Source organism: Alligator sinensis, unplaced genomic scaffold (assembly GCF_000455745.1).
Source record: "Alligator sinensis unplaced genomic scaffold, ASM45574v1 scaffold62_1, whole genome shotgun sequence".
Lineage (NCBI taxonomy): Eukaryota > Metazoa > Chordata > Crocodylia > Alligatoridae > Alligator > Alligator sinensis.
In genome coordinates, this window is record NW_005842093.1 from 140029 (window position 1) to 159840 (window position 19812).

The 19812-nt window shown below is 44.1% G+C and overlaps 1 long non-coding RNA gene across 1 annotated transcript; it reads left to right on the top strand.

Moving 5' to 3' along the window:
- The first annotated feature begins 1159 nt into the window (after positions 1–1159).
- LOC112550383 lies at positions 1160–3206 on the top strand. The gene is made up of 2 exons (XR_003094196.1): positions 1160–2678; positions 2794–3206. It is a non-coding gene; the product is annotated as an uncharacterized LOC112550383 (long non-coding RNA).
- The last annotated feature ends 16606 nt before the right edge of the window (positions 3207–19812 follow it).

Sequence of the window (19812 nt, forward strand, 5' to 3'; positions counted from 1 at the left end):
ATTGGTTACAAATTTAAGATTTTATTTTAAGAAATGTTTACAAACTATATTGACATCAACAAACATAGTTGCTCTTCATATGCATTTACCAGATATTTATGTAAAATGAGTGGTTCATGAATTATTCACTTTAGTTGCTTCTTAATTTCTGTGTGACTGATTATTCACCAGACTCAAATTGCATTTTCAGGCAAGCCACTAATGAATATTAGATAGCACCTAATAAAGCTTGCACTTCAAATACCCATTCTTAGAAGAGTAATTGTAAGTATTTTGTGCATTCATAGTCATAGTCATGTAGACCTGGAAGCCCATGCTATATGTAAGATCAATTATATGATCCCAACAATCTTTTTTGTATCATTTAACCAGTTGTAGTTCACACGGCAAAACTGATTTGTCCCATGTGACTTTTTTGTCAAAACACGAAGTATGGCTTTGTAGGTAAAATATATATTCAATTGATGTTTACCATAGTTGGTATTGGAGGGTATTGTGGGGCAGGGAAGGGAATATAATTTTGGTTTTGGAAGCCAAAAATATTACCAAAACTGAAAGTGAAAAAAACCCTAATTTTTGGTGATTTTCATTTTTATGCACGTATATCATTTTACCTAAATACTTCTCAACAAGTGGGAAGTGTTCATGAAATTAAAAAAAAATGCCCTGTAAATTATAATTGGCATTTTTGGATCAACTCTACACATGCTGGTGACACTTTCTCATGATGAAAATTTCTTCAGAAAAAAGAAAAAAAATCTCTTTGGCCCCTACAGGTCACTAGCCCTGAAATATGGGATTACTAAACTCTTCCCACACAGATGTCAAGTTTCTTTTCAGCCCCATTATGGGGATGTGACACACATGAAACCACGTATCACATGTATTATTTACTGCTCCAACAACATTGCTACTCTACCCTATTATACTATCCATTCCATAAACTTGGTGAAGTGCATTTTGAAGCAGTTCAGTTCCTTTTCCCTATTACTTTGTTGAGGAGAATATTCTAGCCCTCTACTCACCTGCTGGTTAGAAACCATTTTAATTTTCAGTCTAAATTTGTTCATGATCAAGTAGTAGCCACTTGATATTGTGCCAATGCTATTCTTTTACTTAGATAGCGCTTCCTATCCCTGATGTTCAGCCCAGCATATGTATGTGCATATTCATATGTATATATATATATATATATATATATATATGGTGTATATATATGTATGAACATATATATGTGTGTCTTTGTGCATGTGTATAAATGTGTGTGTGTATATATATGCACACACACACACATCTATCCCTCACACCTTCTGTGGAAAAAAAAAAATTCTAAAAGTTCTGAAAAAGAATTCAGAAGTAATTTCTTTTCAAAACAGTAGCTGCCTCTAATACCTCTAACAGCTTTGACAGCCCATACATTTCTCAAGCAAATTTTATATCTGGTTCATATTTCTCATTGTACCTGATCAAGCTTACAAAGTTTTGCCAATTGTACCCATCTTACATTGAGAGAATATTATATTGTCTACTTTGATGGTTCAGAATCTGGATCAGTTATGACTAAAATATTGAGTCACTTTTCAACTAAGATCTCTTGGTTCAGAATTTTCTGCCTTCCAGAAAGCCTACACTGCTCTGCATCACATACCAGTACTCAACACAGTGAACTGGAAACCAATAATTCTGTTTCTCACAAAAATGTCAGGGCTTCACATTGTTTTTAATACACAGACGTAACAGGTGGCTCCCATTTTCTCATGGATGACTGCGAACTGCTATGGGCTCATACAAGTACCTTGCCGTTCCTTTCTGTCTCTCTGGGCATGTCTACACAAGACATTTACTGTGGAATTGACTAATTATATCTACAGTAAACACCTTGCATCTACACATGCACCCATATTAGGCTGGAGTAAACTAATTAACTCTGCAGCAGGGTAGTACTTATAAATAGAAGTACTACCCTGCTGTGGAGCTTTTTATTCTAAAACAGCACATGTGTAGATGCTACCCTGCCTGCCTGCTGGCTAGCCCCACACTGAAGCATCCTCATGCCCCAGCCAGCCCTTCCATACCTTGTTGAGCTAAGGGCTGGTAGGCTAGCCCCCTGGAGCTCCCTGGGTCAATATGCTGTGGTCCTAGGCGCGCGTTCAAACAACGTGCCCAGGAGCAATAAACTCCAGAACAATAAACTCCAGAGATTAGTGATTCATATTAATTGCATGTGTAGATGTGCCCTCTTTCTCTCTTTTTGTTGCCAGTGTACATGCTCAGTGTGTGCATAGCTATGCAGCGGTCCACATATGCAGGATTATACATCCCCGAATAGAATTCCTCTGGGTGTGTGCCAAAAACGCCGTGTAGACAACCAAAAGATGACTTCTTAGAATGACCAGAAAGGGAATAGTTTGCAACCAATAATGCTAGAAAGAACCTTTTTGGTCATGAAGTGCCCTCCCCTGCTATTTCAGACTCTCTTTCTGATGTGGAAGAGAGTGATGTTATATGATATTTGAATAAACTGTAACCAACCTTTATGTCTCTAATTTTGCAAACCTGAGTCAAGGTGTGCCCCAGTAAATGGCTTCCAGTTGCCTTATTAGCTGACTGTACTTGAATAGTAACTACATCCCTCCACAGCGAAAATATAACCCCAAAGGGAACAGAAAGTAGGATAGGTGAGTAAAAGTAGATCTCCATCCTTTTTACAGCTGCTATTATCATCAGCATATTCTGTGCTTTACATTGTTGTGTATAAAGGAAGTGATTCTAAATTGGCTTTTATCACCTTAGGAACTGAAATGAAACTATCTGATATCAAAGTAGTTCCCTGAAAGAGAGCCTGCATTGATGGAAGTGTAATAAAATAAAAATCACTGAATGTGAAGACTTCTGAATCAAGACACAAGTGGTAGAAAACTACAGGAAACTAGGAGACCATTTATCTATTTATAGTTATAACAAGTACTGTTCAAGTCAAAGATAATTCAAACTGTAAACAGCTTTCCAATAATTTAATACTTCTTGTACCATGCCTTCTTTGCAGATAGTTTCCGTATTTTGTCTTTAATTGCTGTTCCCTATTATTAGCAATCATTAGAGGTTTTAGAGGAATAGACACTATGCTTATTCAAGGATTGAACTGAAATGAAGTGAAATTGTTATGACTGCAAAAAAATAGATCTTTTCTCCATTTTATGTTATTATGTAAAGTGTTGCATTTGATCTTGTATAGCAAAGATGGGCGCGTCCACACATACAGACCTGTGCACTTGCAGCAGCTCAAATAGAAGTGTTGCAAATATTAGCCAGCCCTTTTTGGCTCAGAGCACATGCCCAGACATGCACTTTGGTGTGGGGCAAATTGTGGCACTTGGGGCAAAATAACCCTGCCTGTCTCCTCCCAGATCTGCAGCCAGGGGGAGCTAGAGCCTGGGGCCAGCACCTGTGCTGGCCCCAGCAGTATAAAAAGTGGCCCTTTGCTGGCCCCAGCAGTATAGAACCCTTCCCTGTGCTGGCCCCAGCTATATAAAAACTTGCCCTAGCAAGCAGCTCAGGGCTACTTGCCTTCAGGAGCTTCTGGGGTGGAGCTGTCACCACAGGCATGTATGTGGCAAGCTTTACAGACACCCCGGGCTCTTGCCCCTTCTGTGGACAGAGGGAGACACTGGCACACATGACCCTTGAGTGTGCCAGGCTGCAGCCCCTCCACCTCCACCTACAGAACCCCCTTCCGAGGTTCTGGTTAAATTTCACCCCCCACCTTTTTGTTTTTGGTCACCCCATCCATGGCCCCACCAAGTCCTGGGACTTCCTGGTCAACCTCCTCCTGGCCCTGGCCAAGTGGGCCCTGTACTTGACCAGGAAGGTGCCCAGAAACTGTGGGGTGGCTTTCCTCTCACTTGTCCATTCATGTTTCTGGGAAGAGCACCAGGGGGCAGCATCCACCAGCTCCTTGGATGCCTTTGAGGACCAGTGGGTGCAGCTTGTGGGGCTTTGCTCCGTGTCCCCCTCAGGCACTTATTTTCATGTTTTGACCCTTTGACCCACACAACACTCCTCTTTTTTTCATTAATTGTCACAAGTATTTTGTTGTAAAATTCACCCACTAGCCCCCATACAATGGCGGCTACTTTTAGCCAGGTGGGCCTTAGGGCCCACACTATTTTGAATTTTACAAATAGACAGGAGCTTCTGGGATGGGGCCATCACCATGGGCATGTATATGGCAAGCTTCACAGACACCCCAGTCCCCTGCCCCTTCTGCGGGCAGAGGGAGACCCTTGCTAGTCCAGCTTTGCACCAGAGCAGGATGTGTAGCTCCAGGAGGCACAGCTCTTCTGCAGATACACACCAGCTGTGTGGCCTCGGCCAGATCTGGGTGCAGCAGGCAAGCAAGACTGTGTGTGGCTGTGGCTGTGTTACAGGAACAGAGGACAGTGACATGGCACTGTGTGACCCAGACTCCATAGATACTGAATGGACCCAGCCCAGCCCATCCATGGCCATGCACTAGCAAGCTAGGTCCATCCACCCACCCACTGGGACATCCCCCCTGCCACTCCCATACCCCCTTACATCCCCCTTCACTCCCCATAGTCCCTGACATCCCCCTCCCTCCACTCTCCGACATCCCCCCACCACTCCCCATAGCCCCAACATCCCCCTCCACTCCCAACACCCTCTAACATCCCCCTGCCACTCCTTGCACCAACCCATGCCCACCCACACCCATAAACCACCCCTACCCCACATCTTTAACTTACCCTTGACAGTGCCGGGGGCATCAGGAGCACCACAGAGGTGCTCTCTCCTGGAGGACCAACTCCCAGGTTGCCTCCAGGCATGGTCTGGGACCGTGCCTTGTCCTGCTGTTCTGTGGAGTGTTTTTTTTTTTTGACCCCTGGATATCCAGGGGTCTAATTTTGCCCCCACACTGCAAACTTGCAGCATGGGGAATTTTTTTGTTCCCGCATGTGACTCTTGCAATGTCTCAAAGGGCTTTGAAGTGCTATAAGATGCACGTGCACACGGTGATCTAGGCTGGCGATCCAAGCTGACCTTGTAGGTTTAGAAAGTGGGTGGATAAAACATGATGACATTCAATACAGAAAAATGCAAGGTACACCACCTTGGGGAAAAAATTCCACAACACGCTTATAGGCTTGGCAGTGCTATGCTCATTAGCACCATGGCTGAATGGGAATTGGGGGTCCAACAGCTGGAATAGACTCCCTCCAGAGGTGGTGCAAGCACCTCCTCTGGACTCTTAAGAAATGTTTGGACACTTATCTTGCTAGGATCCTTTGATCCTTTGATCCTAGCTGACTTCCTGCCCCTGGGACAGAGGGCTGGATTCAGTGATCTTCCAAGGTCCCTTCCAGTCCTAATGTCTATGAAATCTATGAAATTATAAAAGAACATATTTTATTTAAATACAAATAAAGTCACACTTCACATATGTGTTTAAAGAATCTGGTTGTTACTTAGCTTCTTTCTAAATACTGAATATTTTAATGACAAAAACATCTGTTGTCAGCTATTCCTGTTTTTTGTTCCCAATATCATATCATTCAATGAAGACAGAACAGCTTTTGTTTCAAAATTATAGCTTTAACCATCTCTGGACACATTTAAACCATTATAAGACAGGCTGTGATGGAAATAAGCTACATTATAATGTTGTTTCTTTCTTCCTCACATTGATATAATTGAAATGCTGATGCATTTTCAGTTGTCTTGAGTATTGTATCTATGAAACACAATAAAGCAAATTAAAAAAAAAAATTGCCAGGAAAAAATAACTTTTTTTTTCTTTGAAAATGAAATAATTTGTTAGGTACAAGGGCATGCCCATAAGAGAAAGCACTGATTGGAGAATTTGAAAAACCAGAATGTGGTTACAATGTGCTTTTAGAGATTACTAGCTATGTCTTTTTGGAAATACATTTCACTCTTTCTGACAACTGAGCTTGACAGAAATGGATTAAAGATGACACATCTTCAATATTGTATCTAATGAAAAACAAAGTAGTGTTCTTAGCTAACGGGGAATGTTTGTCACATACAAGAACTTTGTATTCTTCCACTCACTGGTATACATCTTATCTTTTCAACATATCTGATGTGTTTGGGGGACTTCTAAAGTTATAATCCCTGTAACTCATCTTCTATGACCATTACACATGCCTTAAAGTTTCAGACAATACCCACTGAAATCTAAATATTTTCAGTCTTTCTATTGACTCCCATTTACTTTATTATGCTGTAGCAATGGAGAAACTGTGAATATACTTCAATGACTACATTGTCATTGCATTACCAAAATCTAATCACTATGCAATCATTAATGGATTTTCAGCTTCACTATACTCCTTTGAAACAAGCAGGTATTACCCCTGTTTTACAGACAAAGAAGTAACATTAAGTCAGCACACTAGGGTAATGGAACAACCTTCCTGTGGATAATATAGAATCTTCTTCCCTGGATGTTTGCAAGAAGAGGCTGGGCAGGCCCTTCTCTGGGATTGTATTTGTGCAGGGAGTTGAAGTACAGGAACTCTGAAGTGCCTTCCAAATCTATGGGCACCTACACATGAGCACGGAGGCTGCTCCAATGTGTTAGAATTCCAGCAAGTTGGAGCAGACTCAAGTAATTGAGTTTGCTACAGCATGGCAATTACTGTGTTCCAGCAGTCTCCTGAGTCTCATGTATCAGTGTCCCTGCACTTAAAAATGGCAGTGGGGCACTTGAACTAAAGCTTATCAAACAAGCTTTAGTTCAAGCATCCTCACAGCAATTTTTAAAAGTGGGGATGGTGATGCACAAGATGGGGAGGCGCTTTAATTAGACCTGCTCTTAGAGCCACTCTAATTAAAGCGCCATGCCCTCCATCCCCGGAGCATGTGTAAAAGTGCCCTATGAATTTAAATGACTTACCAAAGGTCACCCTGGTAGTCATTTGCACAGAAAAATAAATTTAAGTTTACTGAATTGCAGACCAGTGCCCTATTGATTACATATTCCTGCTTTCACAAGAAAAAAATTAATCTCTCTCTCTCCCCTCTTTTAGTCTCATGCTTTTATTCTTTGCTCTCTAAATCTGAAGGCATTTGAAAAGATTTCTTTGGTCCAGAACATTAGCATAGGATAATTTTTTTATCTCTGCTTGACAAGTTTTAAATATAATTTTATTCTTATACCTTAACTCTGAAACAAGATAAACCAGAAGATATGCACAGTCTTTCATTTATTTGGATAGTCTCAAAGATGAAATACCCTATTTTCTTGAAAACAACATACCTCCAATAAGAAATAAAACTTGCTTCTGAGAAGTCAGAATGGAGAACAAAAGATGTTTCCAATTATGGCTGTATAGACTGGGGTTAGAGCCTAATCTTCAGTTCATTCACCCTCCCTTCCCTGCTTAACCAAAGTCTGAAACCCTGGTTGCTGCTGAAGACTGGTTCCCATGGGAGGATCAATGATTTTGAAAAGATCTAAACCAGTCTTCAAGTCTGTGAAAGGGAAGAGAGACCAGGAGTAGATAGCAGACAGAAAAAAAAAAATATTGAAAGAATGGTTAACTTAATTAGTGGAATACTGAGACCATTAAAAAGGAAAGACAATTGTTAACACCTTTTGAATGAAGAACAATGACCTGTTAAGTCAACTGAGTCCTTCAGCTGTCTGAATATAATTGCTACTAATGCTGCCAGATGGAGCAGGAATCAAAGCAGGGTGCTTTTATTTTGGGCAGAAAAAATAGCTTCCCTGCTTAAGACATTCACAATTATGGGGGAGGGGGGTATGGTATGTGGGTAAAAATAGTCAAATTGGATTATTTTAGACTGTGTAAAAGGCTGTCTGAAAAGTTGATGCTAGGATACAAAAAAAGGTTAATTAAAATCTAACGCCTAAATGTGGACTATAGACCAGTAATTCCCTTTGCAAGTTATATTTAGAGTATTCAGTTCAGAGTGGTCTCTCACTACGGTGTGGATGGAAGATCACTTTGCACCCATTGTGTGCAAATATATGATAACGATATTGAATATAGAATAAAGCAGCCTCCCACTCATGTATGCAAATTACATTTTGTTTTAATAGGGCCAGTTTGAATGAACAGGTTTTGAATAGCAGGGCCGTGCTGCTCATGTCTGCATCTTGTAATCTGTAACAGATCAAAGGTACTATCAAGCTTCTGAGATATAGTACAACAATGGATTCTAAGGGAGCAGACATATGTGAGCTGACCACCTTGCTGAAGCAGATAGTTGGCACTGGTGCCCAACCTCACCATTCACCAGGGATAGAGGCTATTTACCTCCATTATCTCGATTAGGCACAGACTGAGCAATATCATTGCTTCCCTCAGGGGCAGATAGTCAGGTCCTACCTGGACCTGGAGAAATAGAGGGAACATGTTTTGGGTTAACTCCAAAACAAGCCTCATATTGGTTTGAAGAACTTGGGCAGGGCCCCCTCTAAACAAAGAGGAACACTCAGCCTGGTATCTCTCTTTCCAGTACAAAAGATCTGTTGGGTTGTAAAATACCTTTAGCCCCAACAAGACCATACAGGAGGAATATAGGATGGGAAGGGGCCCCCTGGGCCACTGAGTCATGCCCTTAGCAATTGCAGGCAACCAGGTGAGGGCTGGTTGGAATGTGTGTGTGTGTGTGTGTGTGTGTGTGTGTGTGTGTGTGTGTGCGTGTGTGGCTGCGGCTGCATACACAAGTACTAAATAATTGTGCAGTAACTGGAGTTACTGCACAGTAGCATCCCTGCATGGCTTTTTGGTGACGCTGATTGCGCAGTAGCTTGTTACTACTACACAGTAGCATCACATCACACTTCATGCCAGGTAATGCTACTATGCACTAGTCACAAGCTACTGTGCAGTCAGCATCTCATGTAGATGCAGCCTGTGAATAGGAATCTCATTCATATAAGCTCAATGTCCAGAGCAGCATTCAGTGGAAGTTCTCTGTCCTCCATTATGCAACCGATCTCTAGGATTGGACTTTCAGTGCCATGGGTGTTTTACATTATTAAAAGAGCTACCTCAATCCTTGTAGCATAAGGACAGGCCTTGGCTCAGCAAGTAATTCCATGGTGGTGGTATGCATTTACACCCATATGCATATAATTATCATGATTGTGTAGCCATCAGTACTCTTTTCTCTGCCAAAGGGAGTTTCAGAGTGATGTGGGAGTGTCACTAAAATCCTCCCAGTTGAACTGGTTTGGATTCTGCTCCTTAATGGTGGTCCATTTAGTGAAGTGGCATTGACAATTAGAACCTCTGACCAGCCACCAGTGGCAGGGAATTTTCCAGTTTAACAATAAAAAAAGCACAGCAGCAACAGTCAGCAAGGGCTTAGAAAAATCACTCCTTTTTATGTATTTTTGAATGGTTTATACAAAAACACTAAATTTGAACAAGTACAAGAGGGTATAGGGCACTCATGCCTACCCTAGTTTTATATTCCCAGGACTGCAGAAGCATATATTAACCAAGGGGATATCTAAGGATGTCAAAGGAAATATCTTGTGTAATCACATTGCTGTGCTGCAATTATATGTGAATAATGCATTATAAAACATGTTGACAAGAATCCTGCTTCCAAACATCCCCAGGAGCAGTAATTTTTCAGATATCATTGAGAAGATGGAAATAAAATCAAATCCTTTAGTGCCCACAAATGTGCAGTTGACATATACAATCAATAGACAGTTACAAAGAGAGAGGCTGTGCCCTGTTCCAGATAACGGGGTGGAGGAAGAGAGAACTGAAAGGAAAGATGGGTCATGTTTGACATTTTTTGGTGGTGAAAATAAAGATGATGCACTGGTTACATGGCAAGGAGATGAACATGCTTGGCAGAGATTAAGGACACAAACAAGGTGAATATAAATAAAAATTTCAAAACAGCTACAGGCAGAGTTGGCTAAATCAACATCCATTTTAACTGCAATTGTCAATAAAATGTTCAGATTGTAAGGCTGTAGGATGACCAAAAGGTTAAGTCATGAAGGCTGGGGAGAAGGTTAATAGAGACATATCTCAGAGTTTCTTAAAGAGGTTGTTTTGAACCTCTGAAAGAAGGAATACAAACAACATCTAAGGCAAGTCAATGTCTCATTGCTAGTTTATACATGGTAGTCTTTGCTGAGTACCTGCAGTGTTTCCAAAGTTGTTGTGCTCCTGTACAAATATGTGTGAGTACAGAAATGTGGGAGAGAGGGGAAGGGAGCTGGAGATGGAGACATAGATAGGGACTGACTTAATTTGCAGTTTCATGGATTTCATGGAAACTGTGAAATCTGGGATAGTTCACAAAATCAGCAAAAAAAAAAAAACCCGAATAAAAATAAAATGCTGGCTCCCCACTAGGAGCCAGCACTCTTTGCTACCAGGAAGTGAAGTTGCCAGCTGGCGGGGTGGCACAAAGGGCAGAAAAAGATGGCAGCTTCCCCCTTGTCCCTCCTCCTCTTGTTGCAGCCTTTTTGCCGATCAGTGCCAAGCGGTGGGGCCACACAAAGGGAAGCCAGCTATTAAGATAGCGACTGACCCCTCGTCCATCCTCCCCGCTAGGACTCTCCACTAATCAGCACTGAGGGCTGGGGCCACTGTAAAATGGGCTCTACACACTGTGAGTGGGCTGAGAAAAACCCTTTGTCTCACCATGATTTAGGTAGCTCCCTAGACATAGGTGGTTAAATTCCAGGAATGCAATCTCAACCCCACTGATGTCAATGGCAAAACATTTATTGACTTAGAGCCAGAGTTGCACCCTGTGGTACTTCTCATAGGAAGGAAGAGTCCTGAGATGCTCAAGTTGTATTTGCTAAAAGTAGAATCCAGAAAGATACATGTAAGCATAACAGCAGCTACAATGATTCATGATCTCATTTGCCAGAAGACAGCACTCTTTATTAAAGGAATTCATTAAATAATATAAGTCAGATTCCTGTAGGACTCTGTGAACCCACTGCATTATTCACTAGTGTGCAAAGTACACATTGAGGTGTGTTTGGCCAGAACCAAATTCTTCCTCATGAAAATAAATTGCTGGGTGGGGGTTGACACAGAATGCACCTGCCAATTCTGGAGGATCCCCATAGGTCTCTAGAAAGGGTGGGACATCTCAAGTGGAGTTCTGTGTAATTCTATACTACCCTGATAGACCTCACATTTTTGGTGGTCAAATGCCACTGCAACCAGGCTACTAAAGATAATCCTAATAAGTAGCTTCCCCAGTGATACTAACTTGGCCTGCTCATTTCCTGCCTCCAGAGCATTCCTCTGCCTCTGCAGACCTCAAGTCTATGTGACTCGATCCACAGGCTGCAGAGGGATAAAGGGCAAAATGGAAACCAGGAGGTAGCTGACTCTACCTTGGCCCTCACAAGAGTGGATCCATGCTCCATAGAAAGAAGAGCTAAAATGTACTGAAGAAATGGCAATTCTAATTTGAAACAGTTTTTAGGTCCCAAAGTTTGTTTTCCTTTCTCACCGGAGGAATCTTTTGAATCACTTCAGTGAAAATGGAAGGATGCTGAAGTATCCACGTTGGGAGCAAGCCTGATTTTTTTTCTTACTGCGAAACAGGTGTATCCTATAGATGAACGTGTAAAGCAGCTGGTCTTGGCTGTTGGGAACTCAAGTTTAAGTCTTTGCCTTGCCTAACTCAGAGCAGAAATGTTCCTTTCCACTCTGTCTAAGGAAAAACAAGCACCTAAACCTCATTCTTTCCCGTTCCCAAACACAAGGCTACAGGGTAGTAGTCTTTCACCTACATTTCATTTAACCAAGAAAAAGGTGCCAGTCAGCTCTTATTGGAATGCAGCTATAAATTCAGGTAGAATGCAAGAGATGAGAGAGAAAGCAAGCCATTGTGAGGGAAAAAAAAGAGTTGCTCAGGTGCTGAATAATCCATCAGCATTGTCAGCAGAGGTTAAAGAACAATTGATTTTGTGGGCTGTAAACACAAGTCATTTGATTAAAAAAGACAAGAAGGGGTGGGGTTTTCCAAATCGTTCAGTGTTGACCTAAATCTTTCCTATTGAGGTGAAATGCCTGTTGCGCTTATGGACATTTCAGGGTATGGACAGATATTGCTTTGCTCACACTTTTGTCATGGGACAAATACTATTATAAAATGCAAGCATATGGAAGTACTCAGTCCCTACCATGCAACAAAACTGTCCAATAGTGTACTGGAGAGGAGGAAATGTTGCTTTGTTCCTGAATATCTCAAAGGATGTCTATATGTTTGTCATGCTACGAAGTAGGGGTGCACTGATAAAGATCTTCTTGGCTGATGTCGATGGCAGATTATTAACCAGCCATATTGGCAGATACCGATTCAATAGCCAATTTACAGGAATGCAGCTAGGCAGCTTAGGGAGAAGTTTCCTACTGGTAAATCTGTCTGGGGAAGGGGCTTGGAGGAGGGAAGGAGTGTGGGGGCTGATTAAGGCCCCCACAGGGAGGGGGGGAGTGTAACAGGGGCAGGGGAAGGTACTGCCCAACCAGGGTGGTGAATGCAACCCTGGGAGCAGGACAGAGCAATGGGTGGCTTGTCCAGGGGAGGTGAAAGGGTGAGGAGGGGGCAGCTCCCCCCTGCTGCTCACATCCTGGGGGAGGTATGGGGGGGTGTGCCCCATGGACTTGTGTGTGGGGCAAGGGGGAGCTGCCTGCTGTGGCCTCAGGACCAGGGGCTGCACTGGCCTTTTCCCAGTGATGGGGAGAGTCTGGGCTGGGGCTACACTCCAAGTGAGCAGGCAGCGGCAGTGCTGGGAGAGGTGGCTACTGAGTAAATTCCCCATAGCCACCCCTCCTAGTGGCACCACTGCCTTCTCTGCCCCTGCCTGCCCTGAACATAGCACCAACCCAGCCCCCCTACCAGGAAGAGGCTGACACAGCCTCTGGCCTTGAGCCTGTAGTGGTCAGCCTGCTCTTGCTCCACACATAAATCCAGGGAGCACATGCCCCCCATACCTCCCCTGGGGGGCAATCATGGGGAGCCACTCCCCCTCTCCATTCTCCCGCACCCCCTGGATGAGCTGCCCATGGCTCCATCCCACTCCCAGGGTCCAATTCACCACCCTAGCTGGGCAGGGCTTGTCTCCAGCTCTGAAGCAGCCCCTGCCCCACTCCTTCCCTCACCATGGGGGCTTTGATCTGCCTCCCCCATGCTCCTTCCCCACAACAGACTTACTAGAAAGAGGTTGCTCTCCAAGCTGCCTGGCTGCATTCCTGGCCATGTGCATGCTGTGGCTGTATGCACACAGCATTTATCAATGACATTATTGGCTATCCTGGCCAAAAAAGCCCAAGTGCCAATAATGTTGATTTCCCTTTTATCACTGCCAATCCAATATGCCACCAATATATCAGTGCACGTCTAGTACAAATTCTGGTGACAGGTGACCCAGGCAGTCCTCCAGGCTTCCTACTTTACTGTGCCTCTTTCCATCTCCTCCAGCCACTCTTGCACTAGGAGTGGTTTCTCTGGTACTTAAGACAGAACTCTACTGACCAGGGATGACAGGTCACAGGTGGCTTTATTATTGTCATCTCATACATTTATTGTTATCTCATGCTCCACAACCATTTGCTTTAAGTCAGCATTGGTAATGGTTCTTGAATGCAAGTTACCAATGAACTCTATAGTGGAAATCCCCAGAGCTTCTCAGTCATGGCCCCCTTAGCCATCTCCAATGGATCTTCTAGGCCTTCCAGCATCAGAGTTGAGAGGAGGCAGTGGACCTGCTCACTTTGCTGTGAGGAGTGAGGAGGCGAGCCAGTGAGTACTAAAGACCAGCCACCCAAACCAGGTAGTCTCTAAGCAGATCACTGAAGAAATGGAAACCCAGGGGCACAGCAGAACTGGAAGCAGGGACTCATAAAGGTGAAGGTACTGAAACTCTAGCATAAGAGACCTCAAGATGCTAACTGTGTGTCTGATGCTTGCAGGATCATGAGGATCTACTATGAAGAACTCTCCTGCATCTTCATGTAGGACAATCCTGTTTAGCACTGCTATGTCATGGATACTGCCCACCACTTACAGGACATAGATAAGGACTGGATGCCACTGTGCTGGGAGAGGCCTGCATGTAGCCCACCCAACACAGACACAGGAGATGAACCTGGTATAGGAGGAAACTGAGGTCTTCCCTTGGGCTCCCAGGGAATGGAGCCCCTCTGTCCTCTGCCTTCACACAGTGAGATGGATGAGATGCATAATGAGATGAATAGAGAGTATACCAAGGCTTCCATTCAGCCCACACAAATTGTGCTATAAGTCATCCTTTCCACACCAAGATGATAATTCCATGCACTATCCCTCTGTTACTATGTGTTGGATACTGAAAAAAGTTTTTCTTATCACAGTCTCAGGGACCCAACCAGCAAGAAACAACTTGAGGATTGTCTGACCTTGCTAAGTTTGAGTGTACCAGTCTGGTACCAAAGTGGGGAATGAGGGACACCCTGGAAAGGAACACCTAAGCTGTGCCTGAACTTCTCCCATTATTTCAGGGGTGGGGAAGGAGTGGGACAAGTCATCACATGAGACCCATGAACCCTTTGCACTTCTCACCCTCCATTATGTGTGTGTAGGGTAGGCCAGTTCATTTGAACTGGAAAACTAAACTGATTGTTTTATGGAAGCAGGGCTGTGATGGAGATCAGGCGACTATTGAACTGTGGGTGCCTCTCCATTCCCCTTCAGTTGAAGGGTGGTTATTAATTGCCAGCTTCACACCTCAGTCAGTCTGTGTGTTAATGAGTTAATGGATGAACTCATAACTCATTAGCAAGGATGGTTTAGGTCGGATATTAGGAAAAACTCTCTCAGTAGGAGGGCGGTGATGCACTGGAACAAGTTACCTAGAGAGGTGGTGGAATCTCCATCCCTGGAGGTTTTTAAGGCTAGGCTTGATAAAGCCCTAGCTGGAATGATCTAGTTGGGGATGGTCCTAAGGGTTTAGACTAGATGACTTCCTAAGGTCCCTTCCAATTCTAATTGTCTATGATTCTATGAAGCCAAGCCATGGAACCCCTTCATGCATGACCTGGCTGCTAGGGCTGTGTGAAACAGTACTGTTCCATTGCAATTTTGCTTTGATGGGACACTGTTTTGTTTCAAGTTCATTTAATTTCAAAACCACTATTCCATTTTGTTTTGTTGAAACTGTTTTGCTGTTTCAGCGTTTTACCACTATGCTATAATACAGAAGCATGAAACTGCTTCTAACTTTATCATTGCTTTCCTTACTTGGATGAAACTTACAGATATGGTAGCCCCTTCTAAGGCCATGAAGTCTGCCATGTTTCAAGGAGATAGGTGCAGGGGTTTCCGGGAAGCTGCATCTCAACCTGCAGACAAGCAAAACTCATGTAACGTGTGTGTGTTGTCCTGTGGGTCCAGGGCAACTCTGAGGATATCAAAATTGCACTGTTGGATGATAGGGCGTGAAACAATTGCACATATACACACACAAAAATCAATTAGGTGCATACACACACACTAGGCACATACACACACTACCAACTCAGGCACATACGCATCCAAAATTACCATTCTGAGCACATGCACACCTATCACAATTCAAGCACATACACACCAAAAATTAGACAAAAGTTAGTTGTCAATACCCACACACCCAATACACATATACAAACATGCACTTTCATGGCTGTGTGTTAACCCTAGGGGGCATTTGGGGTAACTTGGTTCTTGGGGTTACTTAAAGTCAAGTGGCTCTGGGGTTACTTGAGGTCACTGGGGCTTGGGGTTACTTAGGGTCAATGTGCCCCAGGGTTACTCAGGGTCACCTGATGCTGGGGTGGAAAAAAGCCTGGTGGCAAGGAGGAGACAGCGAGGACACAGAGAGGCAGAAAGCTGGGAGATGGGGGCTGCAAGCTGAGAGGCAGAAAGCTGTGAAATAGTCAGGAAATCAAGGAGAAGGGTCGGGAGGTCAATAAGACAAAAACCCAACTCGGGGTTTCAAAATAACAGGTTTATTAAACAGACAACACACTACACAGCCCCACAAAGTTATTGGTTCCTACACACACACACACACACACACACACACACACACACACAAGCACTCACATATACACCCATACAATGGTAGCAGGAAAGAAAAAAGCTTGATGGAGGGATTGAAGTCAATGTGTGTAGGGACGGAGTCCAGGTCCTTTGCTTGGGGAAGGAAGGTGGGTGATAGCTACCTATCCTGGGCTGTGAGTTGATCCTCGATGGTGAGTCGGGGTCTTCTCCAGCAAGGTGTTGTCCAGAGGGGGTTGCCAGCAGGGCCTCTGGGTCGATAGGTGGTGTGGCGTGATGCTGGTTCAGATGGAGAAGGCATCCCAAGGAGGCCACACTCTACCACCCCATTTATAGGGATGGGCTGTCTCTCCTATGAGAAGGACATGCCCAGGCAAGGGCCAGTCCTGCTCAGATGCATACATGCAGATCCAGGTGTCCTCATTGTCTGGTGGGATACAATGGTAAGGCTTCTGGTTTCTGTAGGGTTTCTGTAGAACTTATCTTAGCTTACTTAGTACTACTTGTAATCACTTACAAGGAATATTGAGGGTAAAGAGAGTCAGAAATGGTTGGGGAAGGGGAGGGAATGGATTTTAAAATAAAAAAGAAAGAAAAACTGGGGGTTTTGCTACATGTGGTAAGGCATAGCATGGTGAAAACTGCAGGCATGCTAGCCCCTGCTGAGGCCACAAAGCCTGCCATGTTTCAAGGAGATAGGTGCAGGGGTTTATGGGAAGCTGCACCTAAAGCTGCTGACAAGCAAATCTCATGTCACATGTGTGTGTTAAGGCACAGTAGGGTGAAAACTGCAGACATGGTAGACCCTGCTGAGGCCAAAAATCCTGACAGCTTTCAAGGAGATAAGTTCAGGAGTTTCTGGGAAACTGCACCTCAGCCTGCTGCTAAGCAAAACTAATGACATGGGTGACACTGTGTGTGTGTTAAGGCGTGCCCTCATTGACGCTGGGGCCTCTACATGACACAGCAGTGTGCCCCAGTGAGGTCTCCTCCTCCCCTACAGCCTCAGTTCAGACCATCAATTTAAATGGCAACAGGTAATAACTTAGTAAGCAGCACAGTAGCACCAGCAGCATCTCAGGCAGCCAAACGGTCACAGAGTTTTTCTTTCCTCTCCTGCAGGAACTTCTCCAGCATGTGTGTTAAGGTACACCCTCGTTGTGTGACTGTGCGTGTGTGTTAAGGTGTGCCCTCACTGGTGCTGGGGTCTCTACCCCGTGGTTTGCCCCAATGAGGCCTCCTCCTCCCCTACAGCCTCAGTTCAGACCATCAATTTAAATGGCAACAGGTAATAACTTAGTAAGCAGCACAGTAGCACCAGCAGCATCTCAGGCAGCCAATCTGTCACATACTAGACCATTTCTTTCCTTTTCTGCAGGAGCTTCTTCTCCAACAGCTGCCAGAAAACTCTCCCTCCCAGCCCCAGCCCTGGGGCTTAGATGTGCCCAGGGCCCTACATGCTTCTGGTCAGGTGCTAGGGGTGTTGTTCTAAGGACATGGAACTGGCAGACAAGGTCCTTTCCTTTGGGTTAATCTAATCTGATATGTTTTAGCAGACCAACTGAATAGTTAGTTACAGAAATATATCGTAGCAAGATTTCATGCTGAAAAATCCTTCATCAGGCTGAGGAAGCACCTGCAGTTGGTGTGTGTGCTGTTCCTGGATGGGAGGAATAGTAAAGAAGCCAGAGGCTGTCATGCAATGCAGGCAAGAAAGCCAGTCAGTGAAAATGGAAATGGCAGCATCAGGGGGTGAGGGACAGGCTGCACTGGGGGTGGGGGGTGGGGGGTGGGGAGAGGGATGTAGCAACACAAGTAAAAGTGGAGCGGTACCTGAGGAGTCAGATGCCGGAAGGTTGTAGTGTTTCATAAATCCAACATCTATCCAAAGTCCAGTGTGTAGTTCCAGGGCTTACTGCCAGAACATGGATCAGGCATGCTTTTCCATGTATCAGGTGAGAGGTTAATGGTGATTTTGATCATGACCCAACCTATCTGCAATAGAAAACAATACTGAACCCTCAAGTAGCCCATGGTGCTTCACATTCCAGAGCACAGCTGTCTTCTATACAGAGCTATCAAACTTGCCTGACTCTTCCAGGACTTGAAGTCACCTAGGAGGATTAGGTACTCCAAGAGAAGGAAAGCATAAAGTGTTGGGCTGCTCCTGCATAAACCCATTTAAAGACTGTTTTATTGTTTTGTCCTTCTTTGGCTGCTTTATTACTTCTGTATCTTTGGTATTTAGGGGTTGGAAAGAAATGCACTTTTTGTTCAATAAAATCTATTTTCATTACGTAAATGTGTTGTTTTCATTGCTGGAGTATGGAAGACATGGGCAGTGAAGCCTGCTCTTCTTATGGAGCAGCAGACAATTTTTTTTGTTTAAATATAAGGAGATGAATAAATAAAGTTACTTCAATGGAAAGTGGCAACTGCCAGATTCAGATCCATACCCAAATGCACACTCCACAGCCATGCAGCAGCTGCTGAAGCAGTAGTTAAAGAGTTCCTTACAGGTATCCAGGTGACCTGTAAACAGCTTCATCAAGCAGAGCTGTACTGGGTAGCATGTGTGCCCGATTAGCACTGTAAGCATAGTCATTCCTTTCACCTTGATGGTGGAAACCCCATCAGATAAACTCCCAAACTCTATCAGTTTGGGGAGTCCAAAGTTCCTGAATATCTTGGCACCATGGACCTTGATCAAGCATCTGGAATTGACAAGTGTAAAATGTCTGAGATGGTTTATGATGCCATGCATCATGACCAAGAAAAAGCTTTTGTGGTTTACAAAGTCTTGGGCATGAAGTGCAGGGGGAAAGGTGGTAATATAGGTGTTAACAACAACCTCACACACTGTAGGAATCCTATACAGGTGACACTGACCACAGATGAACTGTAGTGCCAGCACCTGCCTGATCACCAAACACACCTCCTGCACTGCACATTTGACAAATGCTGAACTGTATGTTGATGGGCAGGAGGCTATTGGGGGTACCAAGCTTCCAGACAGAGATGATGATATGGTTCTCCATAATCAGGGGCACTGTTCCTTTGGTGGACAGCTTGGTTCATGTCCCCTTGAAGGTCACCACCTTGATGGACATACAGGAGTTTATCTACCATTGTTTATCATTCCAAGTGGTCAGGAGCAAATGCTCCCACCAGTTGCTACCTGTCTTTTTGGAGCAGAACAGCTACTCCACAGTTGGAGTTTCTGCCATAGCATCCTAGACACTTTGCATTACTGTGTAGTTTTCATCTCTTTGGACATGGATTTGTTGGCAGAAAGGAAGACATAAAGATACACTCACCTTCTTATGCCCGCAAGCATACGCTACCATGTACAAATGGCAGATTCTCATAGCCAGGTTGGCGTCAGGGGCCATGTTTACATGAGACACTGACTGTGCAGTATCTCGTTACTACTGCATAGCATCATGTGGCAGGAAGTGAGAGACAATGCTACCATGCATTAGTAATGAGCTACTGAGCAGTCAGTGTCAAAAAAAGCTGTTTCACCATGCTACTGTGCAGTAACTCCAGCTATTGAGCAGTCATTTAGTATTTGTTGATACAAGTACTAAATAACTGTGAAGTAACAACCATGCACTCAATGTCTTGTATAGATGTGGCCAGGATAACCCATTCTATGATTTGACTGGGGTATGAGCTGAGGGACCAGGGTCTGTAAGGCAAAATGGCAGTATAAGCCCA